Source organism: Falco peregrinus, chromosome 4 (assembly GCF_023634155.1).
Source record: "Falco peregrinus isolate bFalPer1 chromosome 4, bFalPer1.pri, whole genome shotgun sequence".
NCBI classification, from domain to species: Eukaryota; Metazoa; Chordata; class Aves; order Falconiformes; family Falconidae; genus Falco; species Falco peregrinus.
Window position 1 is genome coordinate 40,890,593 of NC_073724.1, and position 19,470 is coordinate 40,910,062.

The following is a 19,470-nucleotide window of genomic DNA, read 5'->3' on the forward strand; positions in this document are numbered from 1 at the left end:
AGCAGGACTACTACTACAGTCGCACTGGGCCAAGAGTACTGTAACGTGTTGTTTTCAGTTGTGCATTTGCATTATTACATTCCACTCTAGTGTTGGCAGGTTAGAATTCATGCTAATTGATAATAATCAGCTTCCTTCCATATTTTGTAAATGACTTATCAAAATACCAAATAGGACATAACAGTGCTCCACATCTCCCAGCGTTCCTTCCAGCCTGAGGCATTTATCCCCATCCTCAGTTTAGGAGAGTGCTTGCATTCCTGGTAACCTTTACTAATCCATGTAAAATTGAACAACACAAAGTCAAATGTCCCACTGAAGTCCCAGTTATATCTTACTTCCCCTGTTTGCTTCACTGACTATGCCTGTATTACTCTATTTGGTAGTCATGTAACTGGATAGGTTTACTGAGTTTTTCAAGTCTGTTTTCTTCTTTTGAGATAATTACTAAACTAGCTAGGCAAAGGATGCATATCTGTGAATACAGAATTGTATGCAAAACCGTTTATCAATTAAACAAATAAGCCTGGACTACAAAAAGACCACAGAAAGACAGCAGGAAGATAGTGAGACTTGAAAAAGCAGCAAAATAACATTTCAACGACAAAAAAGAAAACCTTAGACAGAAATAGAATTTGGCATTATGGACATCTACTATAAAGACAAAACACCAAAGAGTGTGTTAATACAATAGGAAGAAAACAATGAAGAATTTATTAAAATTCTTGAAACATAAAATGTCTTGAAAAAGACATTTCAGGGACATCAGAATCCCAAGTCTGGCGTTCACCCTATAAAGTCTGGGTTTTACCACTTAGCTGAGAGACAAGAAAGAACTTACTCTGTTTTATTTGAATAAGCTATAGGCATTTAGAACCATTCTTAGTTTATGTTTGGCTGAAAGTAAGAGCAAGAATTTGAAACCTATGAAAGCAAATTAAGGATATAAGGTTCAGATATTTACATGACTACTTTGATTTGTGGGAATAAACCCAGCTTTTTTTCCCCTGGTCACCACACTAGGAAGCTACTTAACTTTTGCACAGTTCATTAATTGTTTTTTTCTTACTTGGTATTTCTTGATGTCACAAAAATGAATGTGGCACAAAAAAATAACAAGATGCATGAACAGAAGTGCAAGACTATTTTACCAGGTGTTGTAACAAAAGAACAAGAAGAAATAATTTCATAGAGGATCCTATAAAAGTTTATTTGCAGGCTTGACAACAAACAAAAAATGGATAAAATGTTAAAACAATCTACATCATTGACTAAGTAATAATAAAAATGCTTAGGGGTTTTAAATTACTTTTATGCACTGTACTTTATGATGCACTAATAGGTTAGGCCTGTTGATCATCCTCAGCCCTGCCTGAAAGCTTCTGCATTGCAACGCTTATTTAAATCAGTCAGATAACAACTACTTTTAGTTCAGCCTAGTTTTCTTCCTATACCCTGCTCAGCCTTTTATGCTTTAAACATGATTTTCTTTAGCCTTTTCCAGCTGCGTTTATATTGGTAAAATGTAATAATGTGCCTTTACATCTTCTCCACAAGACTTGGCCTGTTTCCTTTAGTTTTCACAAAATAAAATACCTTAGCAGTAGTGCATTTTGTGTTCTCAGTTCTTATCATATGGAATTTAAATCTCATTGATGTTGATTCACAACTTGGAATCTGTACAATGTGAACAAGAGCTGCCACTGTTTGCCCTAGTGGTTTTCACAAGATTAACAATTTTTTTTCTTTCCTTCTCTTCCTATCTCTCTGATACCCTTCAGGTGGATCAGCAAGCTGATCTTGCTTTCTGCACAGCCACACTATGGCTAGGCCTGTGTGAAAAGATGTGACTACAAATACAGCCATCAGTGGAAGGAAGAGGGTGACCTCTCTTTTTGGTGACAGGGCGGTATTAGATCAGCTCCAGCAGGCAGCAATATCCTTCCCATCCTCTGAGAGCTGATTCCTGATCCCACTGAAGTTAGTGGAAAATGTTCCACTGATTGCAGTACAACCAGAATTTGTCTCTGATAGAAACACAATTAATGGGGTGGGTGGGTGTGTGTCTGTCCAAATAGCTTAAGTGCACAAAACACCATGTCAGTTTTGACATATCACTCCAATGCAAAGATAGCTCATTAATAAAATATTTAACCTCTCAGTACATCTGTTTGGAAAAAACAACAGTACCACCTGAATTTGGAAAGTTCCACCCGCTCAGCTGTGATACAGCAATGCAAATGTGATTTATCATTTTATTTTAACTGTAGGGGAACAAGAGACTTTCAAATAACTGGTGTTTGTACATTGCATTACATGTCATCGTGTCACAAATGCGCAGTCCCCAAATATTTTTGTTTACAAGCTGCCACATGGAGAAGCCAACTGGCATGTTGTTTAGATACTAATTTCTGACATGTGCTTTGCATAGCAAAAAATCTGATTTATGAAATGCGAGATAGAAACTTGTCGGTTTTTTTTCAATATATACAAAAATAACTGCACATAAATCAGGACTACATTCACAAGATATTTCAAAAAGATTAAACTACTTGTTTAAAAAATTTGCTATGATTTAGCAAAAAAATTAGGATTTTTTAGTTGAAATGGGCTCAGATTTCTTATGATTACAATTTATACAAAACATTTTAATATGCTGGGTGCTTTATTGACAAAGAAAAGGCTGATAATTTAAGTTTGGTGCAGTAAGATTTTGAGTGAAATACGACAGTGAGGAGACAGAGGAAGGCTAAAGGCTACAGCCCTTCAGTCTGGTAACTCAGATGCCATATGCACATCTTGTCAACGCAGATGAAGTGTTTTAAAACATATTAAGTATGGGCTAATAGAGTGGCTAAAGTTTGCGTAACTTGTCCTCAATCGACCTTGGTGGAGCTATGCAGATTTACATTAGAAATGGTAGAGAATTTTTTTTAAAAAGACAAAACTACTATTATTCCACATAGAATAACTGTAAACCCTTTAAATAGGTTATTTTTTTCAAGTTAAAGGTTTCCATGAAAAAAAATTTAAACTTTTTTTTTTATTTTCTCCTTGGTTCTGCTTTTCTTTTACCCTTTCCTTTCCTCCTTTCACCTTTTCTGTTTTGCCTCAGAAAAAGAAGAAATACAGAAGAACAAGTAAGGAGAATAAGTAAGGATGAGTATGCCAAGAGTTTTTCATTTTTTAGTTTCACTGAAGATAAAAGAATAAAACAAGAATTTCCACAATAATTTGTTAGGCTGTCTTTCCACTAAAAATGACATCAGAGTAAAAGGTTGAAGTAGATGTGTAAGGTGTAACAATCTAAGATCATGTCTTATACATTTTATTTTGTGATTCCTAACAAGTGACTTGGAACACATGAAGCTCGGAGTAAATTTCATCAACTGAATCTAAAGGGTTAGCCTATCTGAAAAGGGAAAACAACTCTTCCATCAGGAAAAACACTGAAAAGACAGCTCTGGAAGAAGCAGCTTGACACAGCACTGCCAGTGGCATTAACCATCAAGGAAAAAGTAAGTTCCAATGAGACTTGGTTATCTAATTAGACAGGGGCTGAGTTAAGAACAATTTGAATGCTGAGACTGTCTATGTTACAAACACCTTTCTTAAAGTGCTGAATAATCCTGCCAGTTTTCTTATATGACCTGGTCTTGCTTATTCTTGCAAAATCATGGCTTTTACTGTCATCATTGCCAACAATAGCAGTAACTAGAGTAACGAATTTACTATTTGTTAATTACATTATATAATGCATGAAAAAAACCCTTATTTTCTTTCCAAGCAGCCACAACTATTACTTAAATTTTATGTGTAAATCAGTATGGGACACAAATTATGCCAGATTAAAAGCAGACACGCTATGTAGCCTCAGATGGATACCATCTAACAGCACTATGCAAGCCGACAAAACCTGGATTTAGTCCTCCGAGCCCTTTGGAAATTATTACTGCCGTCATTATACATAATGCTCAGACATCTCTCTACAGAAACAAGACTACTTTTTAACAGACAAAGGAAAATGAAAAATGTCAGTGAAGGAAAATTGGAAGATGTAAAACCAACAGCTGTGAAAGCTCTACAGAGCAGCCATTGCATCATGCCAGGAAACACCTCTGCCCAAAGACAGAGCCGTTTTTCCAGGCGTAGCACGACAGTGCTAGGAACTCCTCTAGCTTTTAAAAATTATTCCAAGTAAAGCATTTGTTGTAGGACCCTTTGTGCCTCACAAGCCTCTTCCGTAAGGAATACGATCCTGAGCACTCCTTTTTTCTCTATGCATTACATACTTCAGCATGAGGCTCCTAATGCTTCTTAAATGTATTTGAACATACTGTTCTTTGCAGGTACGTACTCTTCATTGATGATTTCTGGCAAGTCTTTCTTCTTCTGTTTTTGTCACAAGAGAATAACCCATGTTCTGAAGGCAACTACTTCACCTCCAAAAGCGCTAAGTAACTTTTCTAGCATCCAGTAGGGTATTTAACTGCAGTAAATGTATTATTTTCTCAATAAATTACGCTGGAAGTTACCATTTCTCTCCCTGAATGATGTAACTGTTACTGCCAGATTATCTGACAGCCTAGATGTCAAAATATTTTTCTTCAGTGTGTGCTTGCAAATGTTAGAACTGACTATCAGGATTCTGAGTTTGGATGAAGTTCACTTGATTTCAGAGAACGAACTGACTTTTAAATATTACATCCAGTTGCTTTGTTATTGAAGAATAAATTGAAATAAAGCAAAGGCAAAAAAACCCCACAAAAACCACGTAGACATTATCTGCCTTTTTCTAGACCAAATCACTCTTCATTAAAAAGTAAAATTACCTACAGATAGGACTTAATAACAGTGGACTGCAGACAGGTCAAGTGGCAATGAAGCATCTGTTGTGGAGAGATTATACAATTTCTCTCTCTGTTTAGAAAAAATGGCAGGACATGCTTTGCATCGATTTTACAGTGTAACAAGGAGGAAGCCCAGAAAAAAATCCTTGTGGAGCACACACATTTCCCTCAAAAAGAACGACAGAGTTAGAAGACCAAAGGCTGAGCAAAGAATGAGAACTGTTCCATTAGAAAGCTCTGGAAGAAGGAGAATAAAAGACAAAAGAACAAAAGCCAACTGAAAGCATGAGAATAGGTTCAGCTGAAAAGTTGTTTTTACAGTGCTGATACCTATGTGTAAAAATAAACATTGATACCTTTAGGCATCAGTCTGGGAGACAGGCTAGACAATTACCTCTGTTCTCCACCATTTCTCTTACGTACAGGAACAAAAGACCCCAACAAGCAGCTGGAGGACTATTCTATCCATACTTTAACCATAAACATAGTTGCTGTTGTTTTGTTTAAGGATTGTGCCCCAGACTATCAGGCCATTGTTGCATGCAAAATCAGATGAAAGCAAAAGATGGTGTTGACAGAAAGACTTTGAGACCTTTTCGTAAGGTGCCAGCCCGTCTCCCTACATTAACTGTTACATATAATTTCTGTCTTTTCCTCAGGAATTTGAGAATATGCCACACCAGCAGTACCCAAACTTGCTGCTATGGCAAAACTCATGGCTGAACTTTGTGCGCAATGATTTCCCTGATGCATTCAGAAGTTTGTCAGCACATGTGCAACAGATTTGACTCGATCAAATTTTTGAACTTATTTTGTGTAGCATGGTGAGGAAAATGAGGAAAAGCAACAATCAGAGCAGACTGCTATTGCAAGAACTGTTCATGCAGGCTGTTGTTACTCCCCAACTGTATCTCAGAAGACAGGGTGGCTGGGAGTAGGCCAAATGAATTGTTCTGGTAGGTCTCAGTCTCTCCTGAGGAGAGGGTAATAATTTTCCTGAAAAGAAGTCATGAAGAAATATAACAGGAAGCCGTTAATGATCTGCTTAAGAGATAAGACAAAACATCGCTGGCTATCTCTTAACAACTAAATATCTTTTGTAACTGTTGGACTCTGTCCTAATTAGCTTTGATATATCAGAGGACTGCTTTGTGAGCTGTTTGGTTAAAACATGTTGTTCTGTTCTACTTCCTTTCAGATGTTCTATGAATAATATTATAAGGCTTACCTTTTTGTTCATTCACTATACTATTTCTATGCTGGTAGAATATACACACACGCTCTTAATTTGATTCAATCTCTGAATAAACTGTCCAACTTCAAAAATGAGATTTATCTCATTCTATTTTAGCAGTCATGCATCCACAGATTGCCTGAAAGTTGTATCTGGTGCATTAAGCATGGGCATATTTGAATCTGCATCTCTCTTTTTTTTTAAACACTTTTCAAGTGTCCAGTATTTTACTGTAAGTTCTCCAACTAATTCTATTAACAAACAAAGAAAGAAATAATAATTTACTAACTAATTCTATTCTAATCTTTTCAGACTCCTATCTGCACTAGGAAGTCCAAAATACTGATCTCTTTTTCATCTTGAACCTCTCGATTGTTTGCAATTAATATACAGATCCAAAATACTCTCTCTCATACCTTTCACAGCAAGAAGTTACTTAGAGCACCTGACAGTTAAGATTAAGCAAAACTTTGCTGAAATTGGAGGATGCAGTTATACCACATATTGAGGATAAAAGTGAGAAGCAGTTGTACTTCTTGGAATAATTAAACCAAAATCTATGATACAAATAATAGCTCACATGGCAAGCCAGATGATGAATGCAAATTAATTTTGCCAGGACCTCAATGCTAGAGCTTACTGACATTACCTAATGTAATGAGCTGGGTCTTCTTTAGAGTAGGTGTGTATCTCTTTGATCAGAAGAGGATGTTACAGAGTGAAAAACAGCCAAAAAAGTGATGAAGCATTTTCATAGAAAATATTTGGAACTTTGAACATAAACTCTTCTGGTTTCCCTACAAAACAACTCACTTCTTTCTGCAAAGGAATATGCCCCTGTGTACTCCTGGTAAAGAAATATGTTTGTTTGTGAGGAATCAGCAAGTTCAATAAATTTAATTTACTAAAGAAACCTATCTGCAAGACCATATAACTGTTTACGTCCAAAGAAGTAACAATGTTTTGGAAAAATAATCAGAAATTTCCATAAAGCAGAACTTCATTTCTCTCTCAAATAAAAAGTTAACTGATTTCCACACATCGCAACAAATAAGCCTGTACACTTTCATTTCCTCAATATATGCTTGGTTTCATTAAATTTTACTGAGCTAAATCTTATACATTTCTCATCAATATAAATTTAGCCAATCTGCAAAATCTGAAATACTCTCCCTGATGTAATTTTCCTAGTTACACTGTAGTCATTAGCTGGTATTATTCTTCCATTTTAAATACCCATAGGCATGATTCTAATTTTGCATACAACAGTTAAGCTTCTAATACAAACAATTACATGTTCATGGTGAAAAACTTTCTGAATGTTAATGTAGAGCAGGAACCATAGCCTGTTTATTAAGGCTGCAATGCAAGCAGATAGTAGGTAGAAGTTAATTTTAAATCTTTAACCTTTATGGTATTTATTGTTTATTTATTGTTACTTTAAACACTTGCCTGAATCGATGTCTTAGCTGTAATTTCTACACTTCTGAATAAGTGCAATGGAAACATTGCAAAGTTGGGCTTAAGAGGGAGTGATTAGTTCAATAAGACAACACTTCTGAACTTAAGAATTAATATATGCTACAAGAGACAAGTTCTTTCCTAAAAGTTTCCGTAAATAATGACATGATTTGTAAAACACAGTACATGGGAAAAAAAGAAAAAATGTATGAACAGTAATCACATAAGAAAACCCTGGTAAAAGTCTTCTTCAGGATGAAAAAGCATGGATTATTCTCCCATATAATCCACCAGTTGTATCATTTGGTACATGCTGTTTCCTTTTTAGCATTGCCAACTGCGCAGAATCATGCTCCTTTTTGACCATGCTCCATTAGGAAAGAGGTGTGTACACAGGTAAGGCAGCATTCAAAAGTGCTATCCTGAAAGAAGTTATTCCACATGTGTGGATCAGGGCCTTGATTTCCAGCAACTGCTGCTACATCAGTACAGGAACAGTACAAAAAGAGAGCTTGTCATAAAGACCAACAGCAATTTGTCCAGCCAACTCTCCCAACTTAGAATTTGACTAACTGGCAGCAGATTAACAATTACTTAAGAGGTAGTAAGAAGTTAGTAGTAGGTCATTTCCATGGCTCATAAAACTTTCAGAGATTCCACGTTTTGGTAGTTTTGAACTTGGGTTTTATTCCTGTGATAGCGATCTCCAGTCAACCTCATAAGATGCAATCATCTTACCGTGTTGTGCATCAGTCAACCAGCTCCTGAGGCACTGTTACGCACAGGTTTGGCCTTCTTACAAAAGAACGTCAGGATTCTTCACAGCAGAGCCAGCAAGGAAGTTAAGATTTATTAACAAGACAAATTTTAATTTAATTTTGTATGCTACCCAATAATACAATCATTGTATCATCTGTTCTGGCATTTAATTTCCTATTAAAAGGATGTTATTCTTAAATATTTTTCAGAGTGCTACACAATACTGCATGTGAATAATTACCGTACAAGTTGTCTGGAAGTGGCTTTCAGCTCCCTTTAGAAGTTTGAGGTGGTTTTGTTGTTGTGTTTGGGTGGGTTTTTCTTGGGGCGTGTGTGCATGTGCGTGCTGCTTGGTTTGTTTGCTTTTTTTTAGCTGAGATTTCTTCAATGCCTTTGCTTCAGTTTCCAGCACAACATTCTAAATGGCTAAATAGCATTGCTGAGGGATGTCTGGAGCAAACTGCAGAACAGGGTTGGTTACAGTGACTGGGAAGGGACCGTCAGAGGTGGGGTGGCCATGCTGAGGCACATTCATGTTGGTTACACAGCTGTGTGATCTTTGACAAAGTGCTGTCATAGTCATGGGTTGGACTAAGACTTGGGGGAAAAAGCAAACAAAACCCTAATCACCTGATAATTTCTGCTTTTTGCCTGACACTTTGTAAAGGAATATTAATGTGTATTGAGTGTGTGTGTCAAGGTTTTGGTAGTGGGGGTGCTACAGAAGTGGCTTGTGTGAGAAGCTGCTGGAAGCTTCCCCTATGTCCAATGGAGCCAGTGCCAGCCAGCTCCAAGACAAACTCGCTGCTGGCCAAGGCTGAGCCCATCAGTGATGGTGGTAGCACCTCTGGGATAGCATATTTAAGAAGGGTGTGTGTGTGGGGGGGGAAATCTGCACAATTGCAGCAGAAGAGAGGTGTGAGGATTTGTGAGAGCAACAACTCTGCAGACACCAAGGTGAAGGAGGGGGAGGGGGAGGAGGTGCTCTCGCAGAGATTTCCCCAGCAGCCGATGGAGAAGACCATGGTGAGGCAAGCTGTCCCCTGCAGCCTGTGGATGTCCACGGTGGAGCAGACACCCACCTGCAGCCCATGGAGGACCCCATGCCAGAGCAGGCAGTTGCACCCAAAGGAGTCTGTGACCCCTGGGAAGCCCATGCTGGAGCAGGTTTGCTGGCAGAACTGATGACCCTGCAGGAGACCCACGCTGGAGCAGTCTGTTCCTGAAGGACTGCACTCCATGGAAGGGACCCACGCTGGAGCAGTTTGTGCAGAACTGCAGCCTGTGGGAAGGATTCACGCTGGAGAACTTCACGGAGAACTATCTCCCATGGGAGGGACCCCACGCTGGAGCAGGGGAAGAGTGTGAGGAGGAAGGAGTGGCAGAAATGATGTGTGATGAACTGACTCTAACACTCATTCCCTGTCCCGCTGCGCCACTCAGGGGGAGGAGGCGAAGAAACTGGGAGTGAAGTTGAGCCTAGGAAGAAGGCAGGGGTGGGGGGGGCAGTTTTCACTTTTGAATTTTAGTTCCCATAATCCGATTTGACTGGTAATAAATTAAATTAATTTCCCCAAGTCGAGTCTGTTTTGCCTGTGATGGTAATTGCTGAGTGATCTCCCTGTCCTTATTGACCCACAAACCTTTTGTTGAATTTTCTCTCCCTCTGTCTGGTTGAGGAGGGGAGTGATAGAGCCACTTTGGTGGGCACCTGGCATCCAGCCAGGGTCAAGCCACCACATCATATTTCACAGAACTAGTGGAAAACCATGACAGCAACAGAAAGCAGAGTTGGAGTAAGTGACTAGTCAAGAATTCAGCCAGGGAAAGCACCTCTCTATTGAACCAGTGGTCAGATCCACCTTGTGCGCTTGGCTCTCTCCTCACTCGCTTGTTCCTGACTCTCAGCTGATGCTGTGATCTCCATTTCTTGTACGCTGCCAAACCACCCACCCACACCACAGTATTTGAAACCAAACCCCTCCAAATGGGAGGCAGAAATTGTAATCATCCTGCTTGCATTTCCCCTGCATTTTTTGCAGACCACTGACAGCATTTACGTTGCAAAATTAATAACCCTAAATAGAAATGGATTTGAAAATATCAGTTGATTCATAAAAGAGGCTTAACTGTAGATGTGTAAGAGTTGTTCTTAACTAATGATGCATATTGCATTCAGTTATGTTTTCAGAGAGAACAGAAGTATAAACAGGGCAGGATGTGTCCTTTAGCATGGGCTGATGTAACAGAAACCAGGAACAACACTGAATTTGCAAGAAAACCTGTTTCTTGCCCAATTTCCTGAATAAAGGAGTCTGATAAGCCTTCAAACTTTGCAAGCTTATCTGAACTGATCCATTAAAAATGGGACTCGATCCTGCCAAGTACTGAGCAGAAAGTCTCTTGAGATGGTATTCTGTAACTTGCAGGTTCAGGTCCTTAAAAGGTGGGATGATTTACTAGAAATGTGCCTGCACTGAAGGTGTATGTAGAAAAAGCAAAACCAGTAACTTAATAAAAAAAAGAACCAATGACACAATTGGCAACAACAGTGTTTTATTAAACATTTGTCCTCCTTTTTGTAAAGGGAACAACTAGAACCTGAGCAGAACCAATGTACATTTCTTAAGATTGTGCCCTGGTCATCTTTATATAGACTACCCTTGAGAAAAAGAAATGTATCTATGTACTTTCAAAACCGTGATGTCTTTAACGCTAATTGCATCCATATTTTTGTGGCACATAGACAGCTATTGAGACTCTAGTCAAAGTGGTAAACTTGGATGCTTACATGTAAGCATGTGGATTCAATAGGGGATGTGGACTTGGATTTTTTTTAATTGAGAGGGAGGAGTATTAGAGGGACTTTCTTCTCACTGATACTAAGAAGCTACTGGGCACATATTGATTATGTTGTATGAAGATTTAAATCCCCAACTTAAAATTTTGTGTATCCACTACTGGCAGAAAAAGTACCAATCTAAATATAGCAAGGCTTTGGAAAATATTGCCCATGCTTACTGAATCTGCCCTTTGCTGCCATCTTTCCCAAGCAGCTATTCTGCCACTGAGACCAATGGCAATTTCCTTCCTCTCACCGGGCTTTCAGTTTGGGACTATATATTCATTATATCCATGGAGAGAAACACTATGCCTTAACTTTCCTCACAAGAGTAAACCACCACAGGACTCATTTACAGACCAAAAAAACCCAACAACAACAACAAAAAACCAAACCAAAAAAACACTTGAGAAGAACTCCTCACAAACAGACTTTAGTAGTACAGAGTACATTTGTACAAAGAAATACACAACTGCAAACATTCAAACAGAAACCAGACCATACCTTAAGAAATTTTAAGACTAAGTTCTCTGAACCATTCCTGAACTAACAATTTCCTGCTTGACAGGTTCAAGTGAAATGCAGCTGATGGATGGGGGAAGCAAGGGAAAATGTATACTTAAAGGCAGAGTTAGCTTTTGATTTTATGAATGTCAAGCTTAGGTAGAAACCACTTGTCTTCCTCACACCATCCTGATGTTCTCAGCTCTGTTAGAGGCCCGATCCAACTCTTACTGACATGCAGAAGACACAGTGGAGCACAAACCACTGGAAAGCTTCTAAATAGAACTTCCCTCTTGATAGAAGCAATTTTATGGGGGAAAAAATATTGAAATTTCAGTTTGGTGTTTTAGTATAGGTCTTGTTTTACCTTCCAATCAGACATGATGAACAAGTTTACATGCTCTGGGTACAACCCTGTTCCATTCTTTGAGTTCTATGCATCAAAGCGATGGGATGCCACCTTATTTTTATAAAATTCTAAAATGTAAGAAAAGTAATAAAGAGTTGCATGCCATGCAGCAACAGTCTTCAAATTTAAGCATCATGTCTTATTTTACTTGCAATGCCCCCTGACTCAACAGTTGCTCTAGGGGAATCCTGAACTGTGCATTTAGACAAGGATGGAGAATTGTCATTGTCTGTGTCTAGTAAGTGGTGGAGCTTCTTGAGCCACTGCCTTAACTCTGCATAAGACATAGCCCCTTTTGCTATCTGCACCTTTAAAACTTTCATCTGTACATGATTACAAGACTTAATATATACCATTACTTGTGCAAAGTACCGGATTTTAGAAGTCACTGCATAGGCAGATGTAGTAAGAAACAGACAGGAAAGACTCAACAGACCTATAACCCAAATAGTTTTTCAGATTGGTTATTGAAGATTTTATCATTTTAGACATCCATAAGAATGTTAACAAGGAATAGCATACACAGCAGCTGAGGCTTTTAAAATAAATAATTCTCAGATATTTTCTTTAAAAGATCTATCTATAATGCACTAAATTAAATCGATTAAGAGCATGTGACATCCTCAGAGTTATGAGAAAACCAAAAATACCAGATAATAATGTATCTTGGATAATACTGCATTCTGTTCCAGGATTGACAAAAGTAAACAAGATACCCATTCATCCACTTTGCTAAGCATCTTGAACAGCTCCTTTCAAATGTTTACACAAAAACCCTTAACTTTGTTTCAGAGCTGTTTTTAGAAATGTTTACTTATTTTTACTTACAAGCCAGAAAACGAGCAGACTACAGTTATTAGCCTAGCATCTTATGTTAAGTCAATGCATACATAAATACCTAGCCATAGAAACACAAAGCTGCTTTTCCCCTCCCCCCTCGACAGCATTTGCCAAATTCTATAAAGGGGAGCTACAACTGCCAATCTGAAGATGAAGACAAGTTAATATCAACACAGTATTTTTATTATCAGCTTCTCAAAAGTTGTATTAACTGCCTGCATAGTCACGAAGGCAAGAAATCTCACTTTCTTTGCACTGTTTTTGAAGAACAGAGATACTTGTTCATTACTATCTTCCGAAAAATTGGTCACTTCTTCGCAAGGTGGTATGTCACAAGCTGCTGCATCCAGTTCCTAGCGGGAGGGCAGACACTTCACCTACTTACCTTCTGAAACTCTTAACAGAGATGGAAGCATGCCCACATTTGGCATACACACCAATGGACACAGCCAAAACTGGCAGGGTGGAAGAATGGGCATGATTAAAAAACCACAAAAATCTACTAACAGAGGCACTGTAAGGGAACCACTTCCTGGACAAGTTTAATTTTTTGTATTATTTATTTCTCCAATTTTGCAGGAATTGCCAGTTAGTATAATATCAGAGATCTATAGAGTACAAAAAATATGATGCAGTGGTGGCTCTTCTAACAGTCACTTCTACTGGTAGAACTTAAGCAAACAGGTGTGTTCATGCTAGCATGCAATGAGCTAGTCTCTTACACAGCAGATCTACAGAATGTAAAAAAATCCTTATTTCTGAATGTCATTAAATAGCTCAGAATAGTTAAGGTTATGCATACAAACTCATGGGTTTCCATGTTTAGATTGAATTGTTGACATGTTGTTTATTATTTTTAAGTAACAAGTCCTTTGAAGTTTCTATTGCTCAATAGAAATTTTATCATTTCTGCTGACACACTGCACAGTGACAGTTATTACTGCTTCACTGATAACTGTGTGTACTTCTCATGACTATGAATTACCACTTTAATTCCAGATGAATTCAAGCATCAAGCCTTTCAGATACAATTCAGGTTTTAAAATCAAGCTAGCCAAGGGGAGGAGAGGGCAACAGACGAAAATGACTATATGATTCAAGCAAGACAGAACAACACTAAGTTCTATAACTAAAGCATTTATTAATTACTATTTTTAACAGTCTTATGAAGAAAGAATATCTTCATGATAATAATGCATTCCTTAGATTAGCTCACTTTTACTCCCTTCGTCACCCAAAGTTAGTATGGTACTTCTGAGACTGAAGAGCAATTCATTCATCAACATAGGGACAAACAGTATCAGACAGACTTTTTTTCCCTGATATGTTCCACAGTAATAATTCCTCTGCATACGTATTTCCTTATAGCTAGCAAAAGCGTTTGACTTTTGTCTGCATTTTGGAGGAAATGAAAAAAGCCTTGGGTTTCACATCAGTTTACTTCCTTGACCACTGTCCACTGACAAAATATAACATGAATCATCACACAACACTTGTCAGAACTTCGAGGGCAGTACAGGGAACACAGAAATTGCAGATCATTTATTATGAACTCCCAGACAACATGTGGGCTACTGCTAAATAATAAAAAAAATTAAGTACTGCAGGGGTTTTTGTTCCAAATTTCAGCAACAATGTAATTTAATAATTTAAGCTTTTCTGCTTTACCTTGGAGTAGCTGAAGAAAAGAGCAGTAAGAAAAAAAGATGCAGAATGAAAAACCATTAATGAATATGGAAGGTTAAACAAAGGGGCTAATTTCTCCCTGACTAACTTATTGTCAGGTTGTATCAGTTTATGCTGCTTTCCCTTATATGCCTAATAGTCACGTTTCAGGTAGCTTGACTAAAATCTGGCAAGGTGACAGTAATACAAGTGTTAGATTTATATTTTGTAAGACACAAAATGGCATCCACTAAGTTCTTTTGGTTAGCTTGCTTTTTTTCTTTTCTGTTTTTGGTATGTATACCTTGCCACACAAATCCAAGATTGTTGTCTTGTCACATTTCCCCCGGGCTACTGCAGAAGGATTTTCCTTATAGTTAGAGATCCTCTGAGCTATTCTAAGTGTAATGTTTACTCTACACTTGAAAAACTTTTTGGTTTTTTTCGAACAACAGCATCAGTAGAGATTACATGTGCATGCTGAGCTGCTTCATACTCGTGTGACAGCATAAGGAGGTGACTGTTACCCTCCCTTCCCTACCAGCTCATAGCTTGCATCTGTGAAGGACATCAAAAATCATGAATGAAAGACCAATTTGAACTGATATGCCTAACTTCAAGCACCACAGGTGCTTCTTTTCTAGGAGCTGAAATAATGAATCTTGCTGCAGGTAACTAGCAAATATGTTTTGGACTATAGAAGATGACAAAATTGCAATTCTATCCAGCAGGTATTGATATATTGCTCATTCAAATTTGCTGTCTTGGAAGTCACACCAAATACGTTAATAATAATCAATAGGTTCTGTTAATTGCTATTCTTGAAAATAAGCACATATGTGAGAACGGATCTGATGAGGAGGTCAGACAGTAAAAGAACAGAGTTGTCTATAGAAACACACTGAGACCCAGAAAATCTCCTTGGAGCAAGTCTGGCTTTTCAATACCCTTGGTATGACCACAGAAGCATCGCACCAAACCTCTGCCCCTCTGGAAAGTGAGAGCTAGAGAGACACAAAAACTAAAGCCATATTTGTCCAGGAACGAATGTGGTTTTGAGAAAGCTGAGTTAGTGGTAGCAGCCTTGTCCAGGAAGAATTTCATGTCAAACAGGGAGAAGGGTTCTTTCACCAGCTGAAAGATGTATAAGGAAGTTCAGCTGCAGACAACATACCCTAGTTAACTGCCATTATAAAAATTCTTTTGTATGATACTATACAGAACATTTGGAGAGTTAAAAAAAAAAAAAAAAGAGCTTTTTGTTCAAGTCCAAAAGCAAGTACAGAGAAGGCATGGGGGCAGTTCCACATCCTGAGCTGTGAGATTAGGTATGGCTAAAACAAACCAGTGCAGTGCACTCCCACCAGGTAACCGTTTTGAGTTTAAATCCACAGTTGTCTTTTTTAAGGAGATGTACAAATTAAAACTTTGTAATATTCATAAGTCTATTTGCGCCCCCCATATTTCGCATACAGGCAGTCCAAAACATTTTGAAGAGATGGTGGTGATCCTACAGGTTTTTTTATGAGCAAGGGTATGGTAGTCCATCATGAATGTTCACCACAAATTCACAACTCTTCTTTGAAGGTATAATTCTCTCCAGAAAAACCTACTGAATTTACAGGGCTCTGCTCTCTAACAAACTGCTACTTTATCTTGCCCCTGATCACGACACAGGAAAAAGTAATCAGGCCTCATGTGTTCGTCATTCAGGAGACTTGCAGCAAGGAGCTTCATGCTTTGCAAGAAGCAGCATTCCCGTATTTATTGTAGTAAATAAGCCTCCAGTCAGGACTTCCTATCAGCACATTTACGGTGAATTTGTGGTGAACATTCATGATGGACTACCATACTCTTGCTCATAAAAAAAACCGGTAGGATCACCACCATCTCTATAAAGACCCGCCCTGACCTAAAAACAGCAAGCTAACCACTTGATTGCTGCAGCTGATGTCAGTGAAAAGTCGTAACGACATGAGAATAAAAAGAAAAAGGAGATCTTGCACAGGTCACACTTTCCCTGTTCCATGCGACATGAAGTTATTTTCTTGAGATTGACTTCCTATGTATGTGCTCAGGCTTGTCCTATTTGCCAATGAACCTGGATGCTTGAGACACCACAACTACCTTTGACATCAAGAGCGACAACAGCTTGAATCCCAGTGTTGAAGCAGAATCTTTCTTCCATCATTTTTTTTTTTGCAGTGATTTCAGGAGCTGTTTTTCAGCTTAACAAGATGTCAGGCGATGTATATTTACTTACAGGGAGAACTCTAGAATTAACTTTTGCTGTTTCTAACATTACTTTTCAAGAAGTGGGACATTAACTTTGCATCTCAATTTCAAGCAGCAGAGAATGACCACTGTGCCAAACACCTACTTGGAGCGGAGTTCTCTCTGGCATAAACTACTCTGCAACTGTACACGTACAAATAGTGTTAGGTCTCTTAACAGATAGGGTGGGCAAGTCTTGCAGCATGACAAGGCAACACTTGACACAGCATATAGGAATACAAAATGGAACTTGGCATGGAAAATTAATGGAGGTGAAAACAGGAAAGGTGTATCCAAAGAGTACTGTTCAGTCCAAAAGCTTTATCAGTCCACAACTTTCACCCAGAAGGTAGCAAAGTGGTTCTGGACACTCACAGATGACTTTGGAATTTAAACTAAGCTAAAACCTAACGAGTTAACTAATACTGGATAGATACAGAAAAACATTGACGTTTCCTTCTTTCTTCTCAAGAATTTAGGAACGTACTCCTCCTGAGGTCACCTTCAGAGACTATCTCAGAGTTGGAGGCCAGTATCGCACTTGTCTGGAACAGTCTCTCTCCTTTCATAAGGTGATAGTGTATCAATGTTAGCTCCCAAAACTGTTATCTGACTCTTTGCAAGGGCAGAGAGTGTTACTTCCAGTATGCATTTGCAGGCTTTTCTTGCTATTAAGTAAGCTGAGCTTTGGATAGATCTTGAAGAGTTGAAAAAATACACAGGCTTTTATGGCACCTCTTGAGTCATCCAAAGAGTAGTTCAGATACAAAAAAACCCCTACAAACCACAAAAAGTACCTGGAAATTCGATTCAGGCAATACAGACAGGATGCAGGGGGTAAGAGTAGCATTGACAGTACTAGAGGAGTAACCCAGGTGTTGTGACTTCAGGTGCATGGAAGTTTCTCATTATACTATCAGCTGAACTAAGACTCACACTTCAAAGAAGTCTGCTGAATTGCTTTGTAGTTTAGAAGATAACCTTCCTTGTACCGAGAAAGTTTCACCTACTATCTTTTCCATTGATTTATACTTGGGATACTGCAAATTGGAAACTTCAGACTTCAGAGTCAAGATCCTCAGAAATAATCTGTGCTGAATTACCTTATTTTTGGCACATTACCAATCAGTATAGTTCTTGGTGTTGAGTTAGGCATCTGAGGAAGCACTGCTGAGAAATTAAGTGACTGAGAAGCCTTGTAAATTACAGATGAAGGCATATGTTTGATCATAGTTGTTTTCACCATTCATGACTGTAGCTTATCCCCACAACCAAAAGTAAATTGTTTTTTATCCACACTCCAAACTCTTTAAGTACTGTAAATGTACAAATGACAAATGTCTGTCTCTAACACGAATGCTCTTAACCAACTGGTTGCTGGCTATTTTATAAGGATATGCAACCTTAGTAAACTCAGGTGCTTTTTTTGTTCCAACTGCATTTGGATCAGACAGCATGGCTACACAACAAGATTCTGCTTCCAAGAGGGGCAGGGACATTAATTTGAGTCTTTTTCTGCATTATTCAAGGCTGTTGACCAGATCTCCAATCAGCACGCTGGAAAACAGCACAGGCCTTGCACGCTTCTGCCAGTATCTCTGCACTGCACTACTGACACCATTAGGCCCAGAAAACATTTGAAGATCCATTTGGAGAACATCAGCGACATGTAAATGTTAACTGTACCACCGTTCATGAGCACATGATTTGGGGATGACAATTAAAACCAGAAGGGACAGAACCAGCAAGCAAGAGTATTGTGATTGAACATCCCTTACATAGCTTGGCCATTGACCTTATTCACCTAATTCCCAAAGGCAGTTACTAGCTTCAGTTATGCTTTAGAGAGCCTGGCAATCATAAAACAGGCCCCTCTCTGCGGGGAGAGAATTCAGCTGGCAGAGAAAAAGTCTGCCCAGCCATGAGGCTTCAGCTAAACATCAGAGAAGTGACACAGTGATGTTACAGAAGGCCACTGCTGATCCATTTACAGCAAAATGGGTATGAGCAAGCAAGCTGTGCCACCACACACCTACAGGAGGCTCATCTCCTCATAAGCATCATAGGAGACCCAAGACCTAATGATTTTCAAAAACCTTGCTGAGAAAACCCTTGAGTTTCCCAACTGTAATGGGTAAATTAATGGGGCTGCAGAGAGAAAACTGCACCCTCAAGCTCCTGGGCAAGACCGGGAAGGCCGAGGAACCAAGGCTGCCCAGGTAACATTTAAGCCACCAGGAAGGCTGGGGTAGGCTTGGCCTTGTGAAGAAGGGGCAGCAAGCAGAGCACGGAAGGGCCCCTGCCCCGCGACGCCCGAAGAAACGCTGAGCCTTACCGCCGCGAGACGCTCCGGCGGCCCAGCCTCGCTCCTTCGCGCCTCGCTCCGCACCGCCCCCCGCCCGGCCGCCGCGCCCAGCCCCGCCCACCCCCCAGGCCTCGCGAGAGAGCTCTCGCCCCGAGCCCCGCCCCCGCGCCACGTGACGGCCGGGGCTCGCGCCAGCGGGCGCCGCTCCACCTGTCAGTGGCTCCGGGGGGGGGCGAGGGGAGGGGAGGGGGGCTCTCCCTGGGCGCGGCGCCCCGCTCCGCCCCCCCCCTCCCCCGCGGGCAGCACGCTCCGAGCCCCGCCACGCGC

General features: G+C 39.5%; 1 long non-coding RNA gene across 1 annotated transcript in view; it reads right to left on the minus strand.

Annotated features, from left to right (window-relative positions):
- LOC106112306 (uncharacterized) overlaps positions 1 to 19,470 on the minus strand; it is a 32,744-nt gene that overhangs the window by 12,226 nt on the left and 1,048 nt on the right. The gene's annotated exons all lie outside the window — the stretch shown is intronic.